This window comes from Larus michahellis, chromosome 4 (assembly GCF_964199755.1).
Source record: "Larus michahellis chromosome 4, bLarMic1.1, whole genome shotgun sequence".
NCBI lineage: Eukaryota > Metazoa > Chordata > Aves > Charadriiformes > Laridae > Larus > Larus michahellis.
In genome coordinates this window covers 77669543-77692290 of record NC_133899.1, presented here as the reverse complement: position 1 = coordinate 77692290, position 22748 = coordinate 77669543, and the positions used below count along the sequence as shown (strand labels likewise).

Here is a 22748-nt window from a genome sequence, read left to right as displayed (position 1 = left end):
AGATAATGCAGTAGAAAGAGAACAGTTGTTCTTGTTTCTAATATTGTACCAAATGGCATCTTCCTGTTTGTGAAATAGCTGCCTTCTCAGGTTAAAATACTCCATTGATCTTAGGGTGCCACACATCACCAAAGGGAGCAGAACTTACCCCAAATGGATGAATGCAGCACCTCAAACCATCAGTGTATCACTACTGTATCCATTTAACCTATTGCTGCCACAGCCTTAGAGATTAATGATTTCTCTAGGGAGTATACAGACATAGTGCTCAAACAAAAGAAGCTGCTGCCAATACTGCTGTTCTCTCCCTAGACACCACTTTAAGTCAAAACAGAATAGCAGCTTTTGCCACCCAGCAGGGTATCAGGATCCTTTCAGACAGAAAAAATACCTACGCTTGTGTGGACAGGCCTTGAAATTTCACAACCTGCAAGCCATCACCATGTAGTCTGATCTTGTTCCTTCCACCATCTGGGGGATTTCTCCCATCAAGTTCAACACAAAGAGGAATTAAGCTTCATTTTGGATTACCTAGGTCCAAGCTTTGTGAAGATGCTAAACCTTGCTTGGAAATAATGACCTGCATACAGCTAAAGGCAGTGCTTAGTTTCTCCAGCTCTAGCACTGACTTGATTTCTTGCTTTGCCTGTTCTGTGTAGCAGTTAACAACACACCCACAGACATGATATGGCATATACACAGAAACACGGGTCAGCAAAGTCATTTACGTAAGGCCCCTTCTTTAAGGAACTATCTCATGCAAAGGAGAACATCAGCAGATGGGGCTCTGCTTCTGCATCATATTGCTCAAATGTGAATGCCTGGCAGGTGCAGAAGGGGATAGGAATAATCACTCTCTCACCCTTTCCAGCCCTCACTTTTCATGGCATCGCTGCACACAAAAGATACAAAAGATAAACAGCTTCTTTTGCCTTCCAATCCCTTTCCTTCCCCCAAAACACTCCCCACGTCAACCAGTGTCACTGAGAAATAGTCTGACAGAAAAAGGTTTAGAAATCCTCAAAATAAAATGGGTTAAGCATTCAGAATTATCATCAATTAACACCTCCAAAATGATGCAATAAGAGATTAGCACAGCAGAGCAGCTTTAAAACTTACACTGATCTAATGTCTGAGACCAGCTCTTGAACAACACGAAAAATAATGCTTCTCCAGGACAAAGGACCAATATCACGCAAATCACTATGACTAGCAAGCAAGGCTTTATCTAGCCTGACAGGTTAGCAGGATCTCATATTTCTGCTCACCTCTAGCTCTGGTAACTTACGAAGCACCAGCTCCTAAAATCACGTAGCAACTGAAGAAGAAAGTTGGCAATCACAAGCAGGTAGATGCAATGCTTAGGTTCAGTATTTCAGGAAATGGCCTAGAAGCAGCTGGATGGATTAATGTGGCATTTTCTAGGACCACTACTGGTTTGAAGATGATATTTTCAAATACGGACTGTGTTCTCAGAATCAGAGAGCATGATGTCCACAGCAATCATTTGCAAAAGAGGAACAGAAACTAGAAGCAAATGATTCTTTTATGTATCCTGTCGTGGTGGCCATCAGCTTGTTTCACCACACGATAAAGTCCCTTACAAACAAGGTATCACATGTGTGTGTTGCCTCCTATTACCGACAGGAAATACTCAACAGCCAGTCCATTATCAGGCTAACAACCTGTAATAAACTTGATCCCAAGGATGCTAAATGTCATGAAAGCAAAGTTAACCACAAACACTCCTCAGAAAGCTTTTTGTCTGAATCTACATAAGATCTACAAGTTACCACTGCTGTTACTGGTATTTAAGTGTCTAGAAGACTGTTATCAACATGTGAAAAACTGTCATTAACTCTCTAAACTTACTGGAAATCCTTATCCTTTCCAAATACACTGAACACCTTGCTTAAGGACAAACACACAACACATCGTAACAAAAGGACTAAAGAAATCTGAGAACTGCAATATCATTTCCTAACCTACCTCACAGTATTTCCTCCATTCAAAAGCCATAAAAATATAATTATTTTTCCCCCCAAAATTCATGTTAGATGGCATATCAGCTACCGTATTCAAGCAACACTGGTAAACATTAGGAAAAAAAAAGTACAAAAACATCTGAAGCAGCTTCATGCAGTAATTTCTATATAATCTCCCTAGTTCTAGCTACTTATACATCATTTTTAATTATCTGGGGTGTGTTAATCTACAGGTCATCACATATTGAACCTCTTTGATTTGCTTTAGCTGACACAGGTAATTAGCTCTCCAGAGGTTTGGAACTTCCTTCTCATTATGGCTCATATTTTTTGCCTCAGCTACTTGTTTCTACTGAAGCACTCAGTTGCCACTAATTTTATGCTAAACAGAGACTTCTCCCAGATAAGCTTTCACTGGATTTACAGGCAACCTACTGCATGCTGTGTCTTCAAACATTATGAACGTAGGCTTCCAGGGAAAAGCTGCTTCTTTCATACCTGGACAACATCAAACAGAAGCTGCTAATCTGAGAGGATGTAGTGGACAAAGAGGGCAGTTTGCACTTCCTTGGTTTGAAGCCTTTGTGGCAAGTTACTCAGCTCTTCGTGAGAGAAGACGGAGAAATACATAGCTAGAGGAGATGACACTTGGGCTGGAGAGGTGACAGATGCAGATGGAAAGGATGAGTGCCATACAAAGAGCAGCAGATTAGCATCGGCTGAAAAAAGGAAGGAAGAAAAGCTTGTAGACACAGCTAGGAAACTCTACATTCCAAACCAGAATAAACATCCGGTTTCAAGGACAGTAAATCAGCTTAGAGATCTGCTCTCAATTTCTACTTCTGTTCAGTATCAACAACCAAGGGAGTAAGTCGGATGCCTTAATAAAGCAAATTCACAAATGACAGGAAACACTATTCCAGCTAGCTTTGGACTGCCTTCTCTTCCCAGTGTAATCATCAATCTCATAGGCACAGCTTTACAAATCCCAGGCCACCAGATAAATGCCAGTAGGCTGTGACAGAACACAGTAAAGCCAGAGACAGCACTAGCAGGACCTGACTTTTGAGCAAGCTTGCCAAGCAGAAGAGAACCTTTTTCAAAATCCTGGGTACCAAGGTAATGGTCTCCTCTGTCCAAACACAGAAAGCAGGACCATGTCTGAATCTTACCAATGGCACAATTTTTTGTGTTAAGAAACCTTTACGTAGCATTAAAGTCATGCCCAGGACTAACACAAAGCAACAGTTCTCAATTTAATCTAATACAAGCTAATGTAATCTAATCCACTCGAGGATAACAGATTGAAAACTGATGTTCTTAGCTGTACAGAATACACTGCAGATAAAAAATATTGTTGCTTAATTGCTGGTTCTCTTGTTATCTAGTATCACTACAAAACTTTAAAGCACTGAGTCTCCATTTGTGATTTTCTGCCCACTGGCAACACGCAGAACTGCGGCAAATAGCCAAAACTATATTCAGGAGCAAGATCTACAGCGTTTCCAATCAGAAGTTTGAGGGGTTAGGGTGCCAGAGAGTGCATACGAAATTCACAGGGAAAAAGACAATGTTTTTTCCTAAAAAAAAAAAATCAGGATATACACTGTTGTACACAATGCTTAAAGCTCAAGAGAGATAAAAGTTAAGAACAAATGCAGCTTACTTCAGTGAAAAAATACATAGTTTAGAAACTAAAGATGTTATAAAATGTACATAGCATGGAGAATGCTACACACGCTTGCAGTAATTTACCACAAAGAACAGAACACTTAAGGGTCTGAAAACATGGTTTAAGACAATAAATAATGTGATAAAATACACACGGCATTGGGGGACTCAACTCCTTATGTATTTCAGTGCAAGTTAGGCATCATGTAAGTATGTGAGAAGTCCCCCTCTAATTCAGAAGAAAATGTTAACTATTTTAATTATGTGGCCATTCTAAACGGGCTCTGAAGTGCAGAAGCAATCACCAGCAGAATAAAATAGCCATTATATGCTTTTTAGTCATAGGATTTGTTACAATAATTCACAAAGCTCCCAGCAGTTTCATAACAAAGTAGTCACATCTGCAATTTCACAGAAATGATCATGTCTGTGCCAATGTTTCATCTTATGAATGTCTGCAGGCTCCGATTTCCATGTTTAGAAGAGGACTGAAACAAGCCAATTAGTTAAATTATTCCACCTCTCTGGCTTGCTATTCTCAAACTTAAGGAGCAAATGCTTCAGTCAGTGTAATGGAATGGTGGCAGGGATCTGTACTGGCAAGGGAGGCTCTGCTCCTAAAGGAGACAGCTACAGACAAGCCCCAGGCTGGTAATATGCACTGTTACTGAGACTGAAAATGAGGGAACAGATGCTGTTGGAGTACCAAATGGAAGATGTTCTGGAAAAGAAAATAAACAAATCTAGCCATACTCAACAAGTCAAGGTACAGGAAGGAAGCAGAAAGTTTCTGTTCCTAAAACAGGCTCTGCAGAACCATCAGAAAAAGATTTGCTGCCTGATAAATAAAATGGATTCCTTTTCCCAGAATCTCTGGATGATGCTAGGAAAAATATTAAGCATATTTACCTGTATTAAAAACCAAACAAACAAACCCCCCTAAAACCAAACAGGCAAGTGTAATTCAGTGAACTGACAGTAAATTCAAAAGTGGTATCATATACCCAAGGGAATGCTTCAAACAACATCTCTGGCAAAGCAAGTACTCTCACAGAGAGGCTGAATCAAGATGCCTAGCTTGCTTCTAAGCGTCCTGACCTAAACAGCATGACCTAAATCTTGCGAGAGTGGAGAAAAATGAAACCTCAAGCCCATAAGGACTCTTACTGCCATTAACAGGCCTGCAACGGTCTGCCTTCCTTACTATTTTATGGGAGTATATGCTTATATTTTAAATAGCCCAAATTTTCGTTGAGTCCAAGACAACAGTATGAGATGCGAAATTTCATTACTGATTGAGAAACACAGGGAACACATCCAGGGAGATACAGCTGCCTGCCTTTTGAGTAGGTAGCTACTCAGTAGCAGAATTCTAAGAATAGGTATCCAGAGTGGCTGTGTGGAAAAGCTTCTGGTGCTTGCATGTTGTCACCACAGCTGCACGTGACAACTGTCAACCTACAACTCATGGACTGCATGTGACAACCCAATTTTCGAAGACGAGCTGGGATCAGTGAGCAGGTTCAACGGACTGTTCTGCTCCCCCACACTTTTCTCAACTAAAGAAGAAACTTCTCAATTCCTCCTCTCCCCATCCCCTTACCATTCACTTACAATCTCATTCCACACGTGAAGTAAAGCTGTGGTCCTGGAAAGCTGGTGAGAAGCAGGAATGGGGTTACAAAAAAACAACCCTTCTTTAACACTGAAATTAGGTAAGTATCTGCCTGCCCCTGCCCTCCCCGCCAAAAAAAAGGCTAGTTACTGTTGGTTTAGCCCACCTCAGCTTTTTGAATACTGCCTTCCAAAAGGATCCAAAGCTTGTTATACTCCAACAGAGCCCTCCCTTTATGTCACATGCATGAAGTATTCACCTCCACCTAAAAAAGCCTGCAGTGCTGTTGGTTGCTAAAAATCTGCTGCCGTTGAAGCAGCAGAACAGAAAGAAGGTAGTAATTGGAATGACCTGCTTTTACAGACTGCAAATCATCTATTATGAAAATAGTTATTATTTATAGCACCAGAGAGATACAGTTCAGAACAAATACCTTCACCATGCAAAATTCTGAGCGTTTTTCAGTAGTTTTGGTTATTCAATGATATCTGAAAAAGCTCTCTGCATCTTTACAAAATGACAGCATTTATATTTCCTAACAAATTCTAAGATACCATTAGAAGGTCACAGGCTCACATCACTGGTGTTACAAACAGAGTATCTTCCCCTACTACAGGGGAGTAGCAACTATCTGCAGGGGAAAAGGAAATGTTTGTGTCTCAGGATAGAAACCACAAGGATTGATACTTTCTGGGGTGCAGAATTAGGGAAAAAATTAGATACAACTTAATTTTGAAAGTGAGGTATACATTCGTCCACATGAATTCACCTTCTAAATTCACCTAAGCCACTCCTGCTAAGAGGCAAAATCAGCAGAAAATTAAACTATACATTAAACAGTAATATAAGTAGTATGCTGTAGTTTCAGTAAGGAAAGAAGGTATGCACAAGCTTAATATTAAATACAAATGGTCCTGTAAGCTTTGATTGGGTCTTTAAGGATGTGAAAGTTTCAAGTTTATGCCTCTAAAAGTCAGAAACAATATAGGTAGGTCATGAAAAAAAAATGACCTGAAAGGAAGTATAGATGAAATAACTGAAAGTAATCAAAACACTCCAAATTACATCTCCTGAATAAAAACATTATTTTCTAAAAGATTTAAAATGTAAATTTAAGTTCAATCACAGTTTTAGAATATGTTTTAACTCACAGGCCAACACTGAATTTGTTGTAATACTTCTTTTGACTCTCGTTTGCAGTGATTTCATAGGCTGATATGGTCATACAGTGCAAACACTCCACTGTCAAATACTTAGGAGCTTGACATGAAAAACCTAACTTACAACTCGCGTATTACAAAGAAAACCTAAAATACTTACTGATTTTTACCAAAATTCCTACAAATAATTTACTTTTTTTTTTTTTAAGGACAATTTCCTTCAAGCATCTTCTTTGTCGCTTTGCATGGATCAACAGCCCCCACTGTCCCATGTCTGCTGTTTGACATTTATTTCAAACAATTTTATACTTTATTGACTTCAGTTTAGAGATTAGTTCTATTATTACACAAATTTTCAACATCTAATTCATAATGACATATAATGCAAGTTATCTTTACCTGTACCCCTTGCATTTGAGCACAGGGTATACCTCTCCAGACACACAGAGAACTGGCAGGATCTAGGGAGACCGCGTTTTCTAGGTATAATTCTGACTTCAGTAAACATGCATTTCAAGAAGTAACAAACGTCAGAGTCACTTCTCTGCTGCACTAGTAATACAAGATGCATCATTACCTGAATAAACAGCTACAACTGTAAATAGAAAGTTATTCTGTTCACTACACAGATACACAACAAACAAGGGAGTGGATACCTAAGAGAACATTTAACCTTAATTTCTTATACTGGGTTTACAGACAAGAACAGGTATCTTTACCAAAGCACATGTACTTTGAAGATCTTTGCACTTTTGTTACACTTCAGTTAGTACTGCTACTATGCTCTTTTTGTTGCTTTTTTCTCCTTTAGGTTTATATGTGATTTCACCAACTTCTGCAATAGTAATTTATATGTAAGAGTCTGTCTACACAGCATACCTATCAGAATAGCCATTTTGAATATTTAGGCATAACCATTTCCATGTTCATAGTCTGCTTTGTAAGAGGTGTACATCTGTGGAAAATAAGCTTGATAGACTAATATCATCAAATTTGCATACGTAAATTAGCCTTACATTTCCCACTGAAATACATCCACCTCCTGCATCTCTCAGGGTCACGTAGAAATGAATGACGGGGTTTGATCACTTCCTACTTAGAAACAGAAACATAGCATGCAAGATTGCTTTCTGCATTACTATTTCTTACAAGAACTGTGTAATGAAAGTGAAAGGAAATGGAAGCCAGAGATAAGATTCTTTCACTTTTTGAAATGGAAAAAATCTAAGTCCACTGGACTTGTCGACTAAAATATCGACTAATATTGATACCCTCCCCCCCAGCAGGAGTTATCAATCTTGTATCTGCCAAGTATAGTGTTAATTTTGTATTTAATATCAGAGTTACAACTGTGCCATGTATTTCAGGCACAATACGCACTGTTAGTGTCCTAGCCTCCTGACCTATAACCTGTTCCCTACTGACAGGACCTTCTACTGCAAAAAGCCTCAGTGATAAAAAGAGACTTTGCAAGAGTATGGACATTGCTCGTATGAAACATTTTGCATATTTAATAACATCAATGATTTCATGACCTCTGTCAACTGCAGGTTCCAACCAGCCTCTACAAATGAGCCAACACCTTTGGAACACACAGCTTTCAAAACGGAAACTCCTTTGGAACCAGTAGTTTTAGTCATACTGCAAAGCTTACACAATCCATTTTCTAGATTTCCTAGGAGTGGCAGTGCTAGAAACAAGGTAGTTCAGAAATGATGGGTGTCAACCTCAGGTTCACCAGAGTAAATCAAATTACTTCCTCTAATGTAGAGGGATTCAATTCACACTCATCTAGAGAAAACCTAGTTGCTCTATAGTCATATTAGTGTAACTGAACAGAAACAAATACATCTACATAGGTCCTGAAAGCAGACTCTAGCCCACTATTAAGTTTCTTCAGTGCAATAACTTCTTGTAAAGTCAAGGACATCTAGTCCTCCTTAAGACTTACAATTTCAGACTAGACTACGGTGCCATCTTACGCTGTCAGTGTCTGCCAGGAACTCTGGAGCTCTATCCGCCATCAGCTTCCTTAAGGAACATTCTTATCTTGCACAAAACTGCTGTCTTCAGAGTCCTGGGTGCTCATCAGCACTTTTAATGAAACATGATCTGTGGACAAATGAGTGGTAAAACAATTCTAGTGATATATGAATTACAACATTTGAATGATTTAAAAAAGCAGTGTAATTAAGACTAGCAGTGTCATAGCTTATGCAGTTTGATGAAGTGGTGTAGGTATACAGACATCAGTTTGGATAGCGACATGTTAGCTGTGTGCGTGCAGTGGGCAAAACTAGTGAGCAGGCTCTGCACGCTGCAGCTATTAGTAACTTTTCATTGAAGCATTCAAAATCCATCTGAACCTCTGGCACATCCAGAAGTACCAAATTTACACACACAGGATTATAAAGATAGGTATTATCCTAAACAAATTTATGCACGCATAAGATATTACATGCAGTTGTCACTCTTTCTAGCACTCACTGCTATTTGAACCCAGCACCACTTATTCAGTTCTTTTAGAAAAGATGGTCTAAGTGGTTTTGTTATACTGCAGTGATTGACAAGGCTAGTCTGAAGGTGTTCATCCGGTGACATATAAGGGAGATCACAATCTCCCTGTAACTTAAGCGAGTTGCTTATAGCTGAAGGGTGAGTTTGTGTCAAAAACAAGAGTTTACGTTAACAGGTGCAGTTGTATCCACAAGTAAGCATTGATATAAAAATGCAGAACGTTGCACTATCTAGCTGAATGAAGCAGAATGAAACTACTTATGACGTGGAATCACAAAGAAAACAAGAAACAATTTTATTTAATGCTAGAGGACCACCTCTTAAAAATACTAAATATTTTGGGCAGCTACCCTTGACTTTAAACTGGGGTCAGACTGTTACCTACTACTACACCAGCCTCTTAGAGCTGCAAACAGGGATTTGAGCCCCACTGGAGTAAGTTGTGAAAGGCTGCTCCTGCCCCAAACAGGTTAAGAAGCAGGTTACATGCAGCAGATCACTAAGCAAGGAAGGGCTAAGAGGAAAAAAGGCACAAACCAAGAACATACAGAACCACTTACTGTAATTCTAGCTGGTCACAAATCAGGAGTCTTACAACGCAGAAACTCGAATCTGACTTCTAACATGCAAATTATAACCATACTAGCTCTTAAAAATGTTGCTCAAAATCACAGGTCAATTTGGTTCCGTACCATTAAGGGAAGAGTCTGAAAAAAGCCAAAAAAGAATTACTTTGCCTGAGCTCCACAGTGAAATAAAAAATCCTGTCACCTTCCAGAGACATTAAAGACCCTTGCCTTTCTTGAATACCACGGTTCACTCACTAAGCAGTAGCACACATACATATAGCATACACGTACTGTGCATCTCTTCTGGCCTTATTCTGCTAAGAAGATGCTTTAGTAAAAATCAGCTCTTCAGTTATTAACTTTCACTTGCGTGTTTTATTTGCCAGGAGTCTCAAATATCCTCTAAAGGAGAAACACTTTGTATCTGAAAACTAAAAATAAACTCTTTAAAGCATTAGCTTAAACCAAGAACCCGTTCCCTATCATAGGTTGAATCTTGGCTCCCATCAGTCACACTTTGCTGTGGTTTACACAGGATAAGAAGCAAAGCAAGAGAGAGCTGCGACAGCAAAATTCTCAGTGATTTTACTGACGATGGGATTCTGTCATGCACCTTTTTAAAAGCCACAATTCAGAAAACCTCTTCTACAGGTTTTCTGTAGCCTACAGGGCTCTAGTCTCCACTGCCTCTTCTGCCTTTTGACTCAACACCCCACAGGACAGAGTGATCTAGTTAAGCAACTAACAACACATAGGAAAACTCCCTGACTTTTGGTGAGAGTTTGTTTGTGGACAATTGTGAGGTAGAGCCAAGCACTGGAATTCTTTAATGTAGTCTGTTAGGCAAATTTAGTCATTTTATTCTGGAAACAGAAATTTCCTAATTTGTACGTTGACTTCACTCCCTTTGTTGAACAAACGTAACTTCCCTATCTCATCTCTTCTGTTGACAAGCCCAAAACAAAGCTAAATGGCTGATCTTTTTTAGGCAGAGATAGAAAGTCAGAACAGAATTTTGTAAATTTTTTTCCCCTCCTGTGCTGCAAATCAGTATAATTGCACCTGCTGCAGCAGCATCTGCCTCTCCAGATACTGAGAAAGCAGATACTGGAAAGCATCCTGCTACATAATGGAATTTTGAGATCCAGAAAACACAATAAATGCTTGTAAATAATTTTTCTTCCCTCCCCCACCTTTTTTTTTTTTTAAAGCATAAACTGCATAACAGAAAACAGCTCTTCCATTTCAAACCAGTTTAGGTACTTAAGAGCTGAATGTGTTTGTTTGCTTTTCTGCTTTGTACCTTATCAATATTAATATCAAAATATGCATGCTATAATCATTCACATTTGCATTATTATTGTGTATTCTACCATTTATCACACTAAATTGTTACTAAATTGATGGTCTTGCTATTTAAAGGCTCTTGTTCTGGTTTTACATGCATGACATCCAGTTGGCAACTCTCTCTGGAGCGGAGTGACAAATATATTTTAACGCTTAATCCTTAAACCACGATGATGTTAAATGAGAAGTACAAAAACAAAAACCACCAATAAAATACTACAAAGAATAATGCCTATTCCATTATAACAAAATGAATTATACAAGCAAACATGATGTGCTTACCTTCCTGCACATACCTACTGAAAACTTTGGAACTCGTTATATGCAAATTGTAAAATTTTTGTGTCCATTTTATTCACATTCAAGTCAATAAGCTAATTTTCTCTCAATGGGCACATATTGAGCCCCTGACCAATCCTTGGCTTCAGATATACAACCCTAATTCAAATTTATCAATGAAAACATTGCCACAAGCTCTACATTCTGCTACTCCAATGGAACAAATTAGAAAACAAATGTGGTGCAAGCAGGGAGAAAATTTTTTACTTCAGATATTCCACACAGTAAAATTCAGCACTCTGCCATGTACCACAGAACTTCTGCTGAAATCGATATGAACTCTGGGTCTATCCATGATTTGAACTTGATCCCTTAACTCTATAATTTATACAGGAAAAAAGTTATCTCAAACTGCCTAACAAAACACTGTGATCAAACAAAAAAATTGCTTCCTCAAGTATATACAACACCCAAAATAAAAAGAGGGCAATGCAGCCACGTTTCTTTTGAATCTGTAATTTATTGCTCTAACACAAGCACAGAATCTATCCTCAGCTGTAAATCTTTGCGAACCACAAGGCAGCCAGTGGAGGTGGATCCAAACATCATCAACTTTGTAAATAACGCTGTAATACAAAGGCTTAACCTGCTAGACTTTTTCCTTTCCAAACATAGTGTAAGAATCATAGTCTCACTAAAACGGAATTGCATAACAAGATAACCATATGTAAAGTTTGAAAAAATACTCGTAATTGCAAATAACCTCACAGGACACATATGAAGCCTCTCTTCTGTTCCACCCGTAACTCCACCAAAATCCAGCTGCACCTCTCTCCAGCTTCCCAACACTTTATTACCTCCAACGCCAACTATCCTGCTCTCAGCACTGCCATCTAGTAGAGAGCGGCGGTGTACCATAGGCTGCCTGTCACATCAGCTCAAAGGCAGCAATATTCCCGGAAAGCTTCGCAAAGCTGTTGCTGCTGCTAAAATTTTAACTGCAGTCGGTAGTTAACTACCGACCATACCGGTTCGAAAGCCGCCTCACACAAATCCCCCAGCAGTTCTTCCCAAGCGAGATCCGCCACGCGAATGCATCAGCGTCTGCTTCGCGTATTCTTCGGCGGGGGGAGGGAAACAGGGAAAATTAGTATTTGCGAGCACCCAACCTTGTGCACGCCGCCACCACGCCCCGGGCCCAGCGAGCGGCCAGCGGAGGGCAGGGAGGGGAGCGGGCGCCCCGGGGCGCCGGGCTACCAGCCGCCCCCGGCACTCCTCGCAGGTCCACGGGCGGCTGCAGGGAGACGGCGGGAGGGGGCACGCACCGCCGGCCGCTCCCCCCTCCCCAGCCCCTCGCCCGGCAGCCCCTCCGCGCATCGGCCGGGCTGATGCGCATTGCCCACCTCCGAGTCCCGTCCTTCCCTGGGGGGGCCGGGCTGCTGCTGTTGCATCTCTCCTCTGCGCAGCGGGACGAGATGGGAAGCGGCTGCAGGAAACGGCAAACAAGGGACCTGCCCTGCCCGCCGCCCCCGGCCGAAGACGCAGCCCCCGGCGTGCAGCCGCCCCCCGCAGCCCCGGGAGCAGCCGCCGCAGCGCGGCACTGCCTTACCTCCCCTCCCTGGCTCCGGGGATCCGCCGCCGCCGCTGCCTGCCGCGCCCGCCCCCACCTGCGCCCTCCCTCCTTCCCAGCCCCGCACTCAGGTGCGGAGGGAGCACAAAGGCAGAGCCGCCCGCTACGAGCGGCGCAGCGGGGGGGCAGCGGGCCTTCACACGCCGCGCCTCTCCCCCGCCGAGCCCCCCAAGCCCCGCTGCACCGGCCGCCCCCCCGGCTCCCGCCGCCGGCAGCCGCTCGCACCCCTCCCCTCCGCTCCCGAGCGCCCTGCTCGCCTCAGCCCGCTGCGGGGCGCGCGCGCCAGCCGGCCCGCCCCCCGAAAACCGCTACGACCGTTGAAACCGTTATGACTGTTAAAACCGTTACAACTTGCCCCGCACCTCTCCTCAAGCCCACCCCCCCCCTCACACCCTTTCCATCCCGCAGTGGCGCGGTTGGTGCCGGGACTACGAAGCGCCCCTCAGCCTTAAGAAGTTCCCCAGCCCCGGGGAGAGCTGAGGGGTCCCCCCCCGCCGCCATTGACACAGACCGGGCTCGCTCGACCGCGGCTGAGCGGCGGTAGCTGGCGGTCCCCCTCGGCCGGCTCGCCGCCCCCGCAGCCCCTATCAGACACGTACAGGCAGCCCGCCACAGCGCCGGAGGCACCGACCCTCCGCTCACCGCTCTCGCCAGACAGAGCGCCCGCCGCTGAGTGGGTGTGTGCGGCGGGGGTGGGGGGACACAGACACACAGGTGACAAGCGGACAGGAGAATAGCCGCTCCCCACCGCTTTCTCCCGAACCGGGAAAGGTCTGCGGTGCAAAACCGCTCCCTCCTTTCCCCTCCCGCCCCGTCTCTGCAAGATGCCCCCGGGAAGGGCTGCGAGGCTGGCAGCGACAACAGCCGCCCCCTCCCCCGGGAAAGCTGTGTTCTCTCTCCCTCCTTCTCCCTCGCTCGCCTGCTTTCCAGCGCGGCCGCTTGACTGACAGGGAGCCTTCCAGCGGCCGCCCACGCTCGCTCCCGTTTCCCCTCAGTCGGAGAGGGAGATGGCGAAGGAGAAAGCATGAATGAAACAGCCAGGCAGCGAGCGGGAGCGCCCGGCGAGAAGCCGGCCACAGCCCCCGGGAGAGCCGGGAGCCGCCTCCGCAGTGAGGCCCAGGGCTGCGGTGGGTCTCCGCCGGCAGGCCCAGCTGGGTAGGACGGTGTGCCGTCGGCAGCTCTGCGGCGGGGTGGCCGTGCCCACAGCCTCTCCTGCGGGCTGCCGCTTCCTGAGTCGGAGGGACTCGGACTGCCAACGGCCCCCCCTCAGCCTTCTCAGAGGGGATCGAGAGGCCATTTTAAGACTTAGCTACCCCTCCTTGGGGGTTTGTTCCGGCCATTCAGACCCCAAATTCCCCGGGCCCTGTCTGAACGGTGGCTGGAGCACGCGGGTCCCTGTGGCTTAGTGCAAATGCTTTAGCTAGTGTGGTTGACTTCATGCTGAAGCCGATGAAGAGTGTGCCTCTCATCAGCTCAAGAAGGAATTTTTCACCGCGAGGGTGGTGAGGCACTGGAACAAGTTGCCCAGAGAAGCTGTGGATGCCCCATCCCTGGAAGTGTTCAAGGCCAGGCTGGATGGGGCTTTGAGCAACCTGGTCTAGTGGGAGGTGTCCCTGCCCATGGCGGGGGGGATTGGAACTAGATGATCTTTGAGGTTCCTTCCAACCTAAAGCATTCTATGAATCTATGATAAGTTTGTGTGAAAAAACTCAGGGCATAAGCTGGAAAGTTGATGCCTTCTCATACCAGAGCCATGATTATGGCCTTAGATGTAGGCAACATGGCTTATTCCTCATATCCTGTAAACCTACCTTGCTCTACCAAAGGCAACCCATTTTATACTGACAAAACCCCAGTACCTAATACCTGAACTTAGTACTCTTGCACAGAAGTAATAGGAGGGAGAACAGGATCTCAAAGATTGCTTCAAGTCCACTTGTTTTTTCCAGTCATTACTTGATACTGTGGGGTAGCCTTGTAATCATTTTGTTCCTCAGACCAGTTGTCCCTAAAAAGGTTGTAACTTGTTAAACACATACTTCACAAGCTCTGGCTGGAGACCAGAGGTTTTCCAGTGCTTTGGCATGAATATTGTTGGGTTTGATTTGTGACGTTATTTTTATTGGCCTAACCTACTGGAGAGTCAAAGGATTAAATGTTCAGGTAATGGGGGCCTACTAAGTCAGTGAAATTACCTCAGTATTCATTCACTGGAGGTCTGTAATTCCTCCAGAAATATTTTATATATTTTCTTAATTTTAATTATTGGAGTCCTTGTTTGGAAAACCCAATAGTATTTATCTATCTAAATATCTCCTGCAGTTTAAATTGAACAGGGCATTTTCCCATTCTGAATATGCGTAGCATATTTTGTTATATCCTATTAGATACAACAACATGCTGCAGTTGAGACATATCTGCATTTGCAGTTACATAATCCATAAACATGGAGTTTTGTCCCATAAATCTAGAATCAGATTCTGAGCTGTTTTAAATCAGTATGCCTCCACAAATTTAATGCCTGCCAGAAAATTTATATGAGCTAAAATTTTAGCCTCTGAATTTAAAAAGCTGCTTGGGATTCATATGATGAGAAGTGTCTCAGTAACTTTAATTTTTAAATGTTTCATTCCTGAAAATTGAGTGCACAATAAAACATCAAGTCTTTTGCTATAGAATAACGAATGAATGATACAATTAAGGTGGGTCAGTGCAATTCTTTATGTATTTGTTTTATAAGGTTCTTATGTTCGCGCTAATAGTTCAACATGACTCACCTACAGTACATACCACTGCCACAGCTGTTGTAAACCTTCTTCTGAGTCAGAGAATGACTTTATGACCCAGAATTCTGGCGGTGAGTACTATCCTAGTGATTTTCCCAATTAAGAGAGAATTGCGAGTTGGTATCAGTGCAGGATGAGTCAGAGTTTGATGTAAGAGGCAAAACTGGACTCATCAGTTACTACTGGACTACTTCAGTATATTCTTCCCTTCCAAAAGTCAGTGGCATGAAAACCTGGAATGGGCCTGTGATGGGAACTTCTCTTAGAGGTCAGAAAGACTTCAGTGGACCAGGGGATTAGCTCTCCTTGGTCCCAAATGCTCCTCGCTACTGTACCATCCATCTGCCGCTCGTTGCTGTGGGGTGCACGGTAGCTTTGCTGGGGGATGGGGCCAGCAGCAGTAAATAGTTGAGAGGCAGCAAGGCTTCTCTGATTTACTCTGAGAAAAATTTAGCTTTTTTGGGCTTACCAAAGTGCGGGAGGTATGACATTAAAACCACATGTGCTGCTGTGTGTGGTTCTCTGCCTTATTTTTTTTGGCTGAAAACCAGCCCAAATCTGTCCTGATTTTGAATAACAAAATTTGGGTACCCTGTACTCTGCCAACTGCTAGCTGCAGCGAACATGTTGGTATCAGTCAACCAGCTACTCTGTTAAAATAAGGGGCCAACATTTAAGGTTGTGTATATGGCTGGGCCATGAGGGCATGATGAGCTTGAATTTTGGCTGGTTGCAATCTGGCATTAGGGTTTGTTCTGGTGTTTCTCACCCTGACAGTCAGGATCCAGCAGAGTTAGGGCCTGGCTTGAGTCAGTGGAGGGCAGTGAGAGGGAATCATTACTGGGGAAGGCGGAAACCACTAGCTTGCCACAATTAAGAAGGGCTTAAGTGTGAGACTAGGACGAGGTTAACATCAGACATGAGGCTGAAGGTGAAAACTAGAGATTCAGTGAGCACTCAGCTGGGTTTATTGCCAGCTATGCTAGGGACTTCAGTGTTGACTCTGGCAGCCATTTTCTGCTAGGCAGGCAGAGGTTGCTGACTTAGGGTTACAGCTGGGATCAGGGTTGAAGTTTGGGTGAAACACAGCTCATGAGGCAAGTCTGAAGTAGTGTTCAGAAAGTACTACCTAAATAATTTTGGGGCATCCACCAATATGGTTGTGGAGCAGAGGCTATAGCTGAAATTTGGGTTGAAGTTTGATCTTGCTGAGAGTAAAGCGCTTACAAAGCGTCTGAGGCAGCTGTTGGAGCACATAAAGGATCCTGGGTAAGGTTAAGGTAGGAATAGCCAGGAATTTGTAACATTTGAAGTTGGTACACTGCCGTATTTGTGTCCTTGCTAATGGTCAGGAAGTCATTAAAAAATCTAGTCCAGCTGGTTTCTAAATGACTTTGGTTTTTATTTCCCTTTTGACCTTCCAACTGCTTGCAGCAGAGAGCAGTCAGGCCCTTGCAACATGCTTCTTTCAGTGAAATTCCTGTTAGTGGATAAAGGATGTGGGTTGAGACTGCTCTCTGGGACTGTCTTTGATACATATATATTTATTTAAACATCAGGTTCATAAATGCAAATCTGCCTTCTGGAGGTAAAAAGTCAGTGAAGGTTTTAGTTTATGACAAGATAGACACACTGGGGTCAAAATGTTACCTGGGGTATGCTGTAGAGGTTGCTTCCTTTCCCGGTGTTTCATCTGCAGCAAAACAGCTGAGCTGCACTAGCAACCATGACTTAACACCAGCCCAGTTCTCCTTAGATGTAAGTGCAAGCATTGTGGAATCACAGATATCATTGTGAGTAATCTTTGTGGGGTTTTTGAGGATCTGTGGCTGAGACAGTAGGAGCAGCTTTCTGCAGCAAAAGCCCTCTCCAAACACCAAGGTGATGCTCTCAGAAGAACGATAAGCTATTCACCTGTAGCTCTCACACACTTCTTGTTACCACACATTTATTGAATGAGGGTCCTGTTGACAACATAGCAGATAAACACAGTGCCCAGTGGATTTGCATCGTCTTGGGGGAAAGCAGCAGTTAAATGATGCAAGAACTCTAAGCCTCACTCTCAAATGGCTCAGTTCTTTCAAATTAGCCAAACCTGCTGCATTTATCTGTTCATGTTGATACATATGGGATGCATCCTTTGGGTTTTTTTCTCCCCCCCCTTCTTTGCAGTGTAAGGAAAGGATTAATCCTGCTTCTAGTGGGGAAGAGTCCAATCGGATCTGACAGGCTTTTATATTTCTTTTTCTTGGTTACTTCAGCCTATGTATTCTTTTGAACAGGACAGATCTCATGCAGAGATGGTGGAATAAAAGATCCAGAAGCCTAGCTAGAGATGGCAGAGAGAGCCGATGAAGTCCATTGTACACTGATGGGAGAAACATTTCCAGCCCAGCTCAGTAGTTCTGCATCAGGTATGTGAGGTCATACAAAATGAACATACCCTTATCTCTTTAACCCTTCTCCAAACTGTATTAGAGCAAATTTACATTTGGCCTCAAAGTCAGATCATATCTCCCCATCTTTTTTCTGTCCCGAGGTATGGCAAGGAAGAAATGATGGAGATGTCTCAGAGAATACTCTGTCCAAGTATTCTTTTCTCAAACTACCAAGAGCAGGTCCTTCAGTAATGGAGGATTAGTTGGTGGTTTGGGTTTTTTTCTACAAAAGGTTATTCAAAAAATCCTGAACTATTGCATATGTAATGATGTTTATTCTGACTTTGAACTATGCCCTACTGTCTGTTGTATTTACCTTTCATATAAAAAATATCTATAAATAAATGTCCATGGGACCAGACAGGATGCATCTAAGGATGTTAAGGGAGTGGTTTATGTCAGTACGAAGCTGCTCTCTCCTATCTTTGAAAGGTGGTGGCAACTTGGGGATGACCCTGGTGACCGGAGAAAGGCAAATGTGATGCCCATCTTCAAAAAGGGCAAGGAGGAAGATTTGTGTTACTGCAGGCTGGTTGGTCTCACCTCAGTCCCTGGGCAGGTTGTGAAGGAGATTTGCCTGGAAGCAGTTTCTAGGCATGTGAAGGTGATTTGGAACATCCAGAATGGGCTTACCAAAGGCAATCCATACCTAACCAGTCTAATTGTCTTGTATGATGGAAAGTTTAGTTCAGGGAACAGGAGGGAAGCAGTATATTAGCAAGGCTTTTGACTTAGTCACCTATAGCATCCTTGTAGGGGGATGTCCTCACCCTACATGAGGGGACAGGCTACACCCTCATTTCACAGATGAAACCAAATTGGGGATGCAATTCAGAGGGATGTCAAGAAGCTGAGGAATGGGCTGACAGAAACTTCATAACGTTCTGAGGTAAAGTTTTGTGCTTTTGTGCAAAGTCTTGTATTTTTATACTGTACTTTTTGTATTGATGGAGTAGTCCTTTGTGACAGTACAAGCTGGGGACCATCTGGCCAGAGAGCAGCTTTGCAGGAAAGGATGTGGGAGTCCCAGAGCACGACAAGTTGAACCTAAATCAGCAGTGCGCCCTTGCAGCAATGAAGGCCAACAGCATACCAGGTTATATTAGCAAAAGCGTAGGCAGCAGCTGAGGGAAACAGTTTCTCCTCTCTGTGAGGTATTTGTGAGGCTGCATGTGAAGTCCTGAGTCTCCCTATACGAGAGAGAGATTAACAAACTGGAGAGAGTCTAGTGGAGGGGTTCCCAAGATGGTTAGGAGCTGGAGCACACTGCTGCAAAAAGGGGTTGAGAGTGCTGAGTTGTTTTTTTTTAAACCTGGATAAGAGAAGGCAAAGGGAGGATCGTAGTGCTGTCTTCACTTACCTAGCAGTGAGTAACAATGACAGAATCACGCTCTGCATAGCAAAAGAGCAGGAGGCAAGTGCTCTTAAGTTGTAGCAAGAGCTATATTCTGACCAGATAGAAGGAAATTGTGACTACTTTCACAGTAAACATCATTAAAAACTGGCACAGGCTGCCCAGAGAGATTGTGGTATCTCCATACTTGTCAGTACTCAGAACTCAGCTGGACAATGCCCTGAGCAACCTCATTTAAGTTCCAAGTTGGTCCCGCTTTTAGTAGGAATTGGACCAGATGACCTCCAGAGGTCCCTTCCAACCTGAATTATTCCATGTTTTAGAGGGAATCTTTGCAGTTAGCCTTTGACTATGACTCTGTATCCTGATTTTCCAAGAAGGGAGTGTAAGGTTAAGGCAAGGAAACAGGAAGAACTGTGTGAAACACTGGGGTAAGAAAAATCAGGTAGTAGGTACTAAAAGGGGGCTACAATAGAAACTTTATGGCCAGAAGTTTTAGGAAGAGCCTATTCAATGGATTCTGGTTAGAGGAGGAAGGAAATGTATGTGAACCATCTGCAGGAACTGACTTGGGTTGGTGTGGAAACATTTTGTTAAACAGGCAGAATGCAGGGAGCTTCGTATGAAATGCTGCATGCTTAGTTGGCCCCTTTGTTTTGTAGTACCCTCCGTCTCCTCCCCTCTGACCACTTTTCTTATATCTGTATGCATGACGTAAATCAAGATAGCTTTATTGAAGTGAACAGAGCCACACCACATTTGTTTTGGTTAAATATGAAATTAAAATTAGAGGGTTGTTTTCGTGCAGTAAACTTGGTAGGAACATAAGGGAGAAATGCGGCTTAAAATAGCATTTGGGAAATATATATAGCAAAATGAACAAACAATATGCAGTGAGTCATGTCCAGTGGTTCTTGCAATAAAAGAAAGAGGAGCTTCTCTGAGGAAACTAAATGGGAATAGCTTTTGCTTATCTGAAGCTGGAGCAACCCTCTGGGTACAGTGTTTTGGCAGTGCCTGTTAGCCGTGTAGCAATGGGATGTGCTGGCCCCAGGGGAGGGTAGCACTTGGTGTTTACAGCAGTCATACTGATGGTAACAGAGAATCTGAAATAATTTCTGAATTGCCAGCGCTCAGGAGCACTCATAAAGACGAACTGTGTGCAACTTGAGTCACAGTGGTGTCTTGAGTCTTGGTGCCTGCTTCAGCACTCTTGCCCTATGACAGGCTGGGTGTGATGGATCTCTGCACTTAGCTTGTACCCCCTGAAGCCAGTGTATCCCTTTGTGGGTGGAAAGTACTCTCTGGGCAGAGGTTACTGCAGGACTGGACGACAGATAATCATGCATTGAGAGACACTGCATAGGTTAGCAAAGAAATCTAACACAGTTAAGTAAACATGATTTAAAGTCTCATTTGTCTGGCAAGCAAAGACCAAGAACAGCGATTTTACACACATCCAAAGGCTATACTGGAGTATGTCCTAGGGACATGACAATTGTCACTGTCTTAGGGGAATCTGCTACAACACAGTTATCCTCTTACCTGGCTGCTATGCAGACTTGTCTTATAAGCTGGTGTCACTGCTGCCCTGAAGCAAAACTAACTGTGCTAAGGTGTAAGGCAGCAGCACAGGGCAGCTTTGCTTTTCCATCTTTGAAACCCAAGTGAAGCAGGATAGAATCAGCCATGCTGGATGGCAGCCGTTTGTCCATCTCTATTAAATATGAAACTCAACAGCACAGCAGAGAGAAGGGGCTCTGATGACACTATTTCAGCTTTGTTCTCATGGTAACCATTATGTCATCAGGATACCATGGTTACTATAATATTCCTTATATTTCAGATGTTAAAAAAGGCAGGAGGAGAAAAAAAAACTTTTCCCAAAGTTGAGAAAGAGATGTGTTTATTCAGAATTAAGTAGTCATAAGGAAGAATTAACCATCAGTTGTTAAATCTTCATGGAAAAAACTATTTTGAAGCCATGAAAAAGTGTTTTAATTAGTAATTGCTGTTTCTGCTGCTGTCCCTGTCACCATATGGTGCATGTCCTGGGGTTTCCCCTCTCTCAGCTTCTGTCACCAGCAGCTATTTTGATAAAAACATACTGCAGAGGGCTAACATGGTCATATTCAAAACTTTAGAAGCATAATTTCTGCTTGAGGTAAAAACCTCAATTTGCATAAAAGTCAGGAACAAAATCCAAGTAAGACTGGTACTATGAGGTTATCTCACTGTAGAGGTTCAAGAAAAGCAAAAGAAGTCTTGGCTTGGATGCTTTCAAGATGCTGAAGCATATGGCTCAGAGGAAATCAGAATGGCAGCTTGCTATTCTTTGTTTGAGGACAAAAAGTATGCTGATGGCAGTGTGCTTTCAGAGGATCATGCCTGCAGACCTCTACAGCATGAAAGATACCTTTGCTGAAGGAGAGACCATGTGCTCTGATACTGTGAGAATGTGCAATTTTTAAAGTTGTCTGATAATGTGAAGTGGAAGAGCTTTAGACATTGTATGTATGAATATGAGAAGGAACAAAAATAAAATAGGCAATGCATATATTTTCAAATGTAACTGGTGTTTGTGGGACCTTTGGTATTAGTAACTGCTCAACTTAAGATTGCTTAAGGAAATTGGAGGGCATTCTGTGCATTTTAAGTACCAGGTCCTGGGAGATAGTTCAAGACAGAATCCACAAACGCAGTGCATTTAAAATTTCAAATTCACTTTTGGAATTCTTGTGAGTTCAGGAATGCTCAGTTGGTGCAGGGCTCATTTTGAAATAGTAGAAAAAAAGATTAACAGAATATTAGGTATTAAAATTTGATGGGGAAAATCTAAAATCAAAGTAATTTTATTAGCTTCTGTAATTGCTTGATCTTACCACCTGTCTTGTCCTTCCTCCATTTCCCCCTGGTATTTGTTATCACTGATTGAAGTATCTTTTTCTAAATTGGATAGTAAATTCCTAGGCTAGGATTGTAGTTTTCTACACCAACTCAACAGGGCTCAATCACAACAAAGCAGGTGAGACTCTTACAAAAGCATAAAAATGCACAGTCTGGATTTTAGGTGCTAAAAGACATCTTTTTTTGCAAAGAGAAATGCAATGCATTGAGAAGTACAGTATCTCACATACATACATACATACTCACAGCCCATGAAAATTTGTTGTATTAGCCAACAAGAAAAAGGACTAATGGCAGCTGTGGGAACCTGACATAAAGATAAAGAAATCAATGAGATGTATATACTTGACTCTAAAATATTGCCCTTTAATACATGTCAAGTTTCTCAAAGCATTAAAGCACCCTAGTTATCCCTAGATTCATTTGACCTTTGCAGAATCCCTTCTGTCCAGCTCTAGTATCCAAAACATTGGGCTCTGCATGCTTTTTG

General features: G+C 43.0%; 1 protein-coding gene across 21 annotated transcripts in view; it reads right to left on the bottom strand.

The window, feature by feature from the left end:
- Positions 1 to 13674, bottom strand: part of PTPN5 (protein tyrosine phosphatase non-receptor type 5) — a 90205-nt gene extending 76531 nt beyond the window's left edge. For 2 of the 21 annotated variants that reach the window (XM_074585757.1, XM_074585751.1), the window contains exons 1-3: positions 12547 to 12669; positions 9509 to 9655; positions 8383 to 8543 (exon numbers count right to left, since the gene is read on the bottom strand). The gene's annotated coding sequence lies outside the window, so the exon portion shown is untranslated. Of the gene's footprint in view, positions 1 to 8382; positions 8544 to 9508; positions 9656 to 11911; positions 12266 to 12546; positions 13025 to 13372 lie in introns of those variants that run through there. The other 19 variants (XM_074585773.1, XM_074585768.1, XM_074585765.1 and 16 more) reach the window with 17 other exon arrangements.
- Positions 13675 to 22748: the final 9074 nt, after the last annotated feature.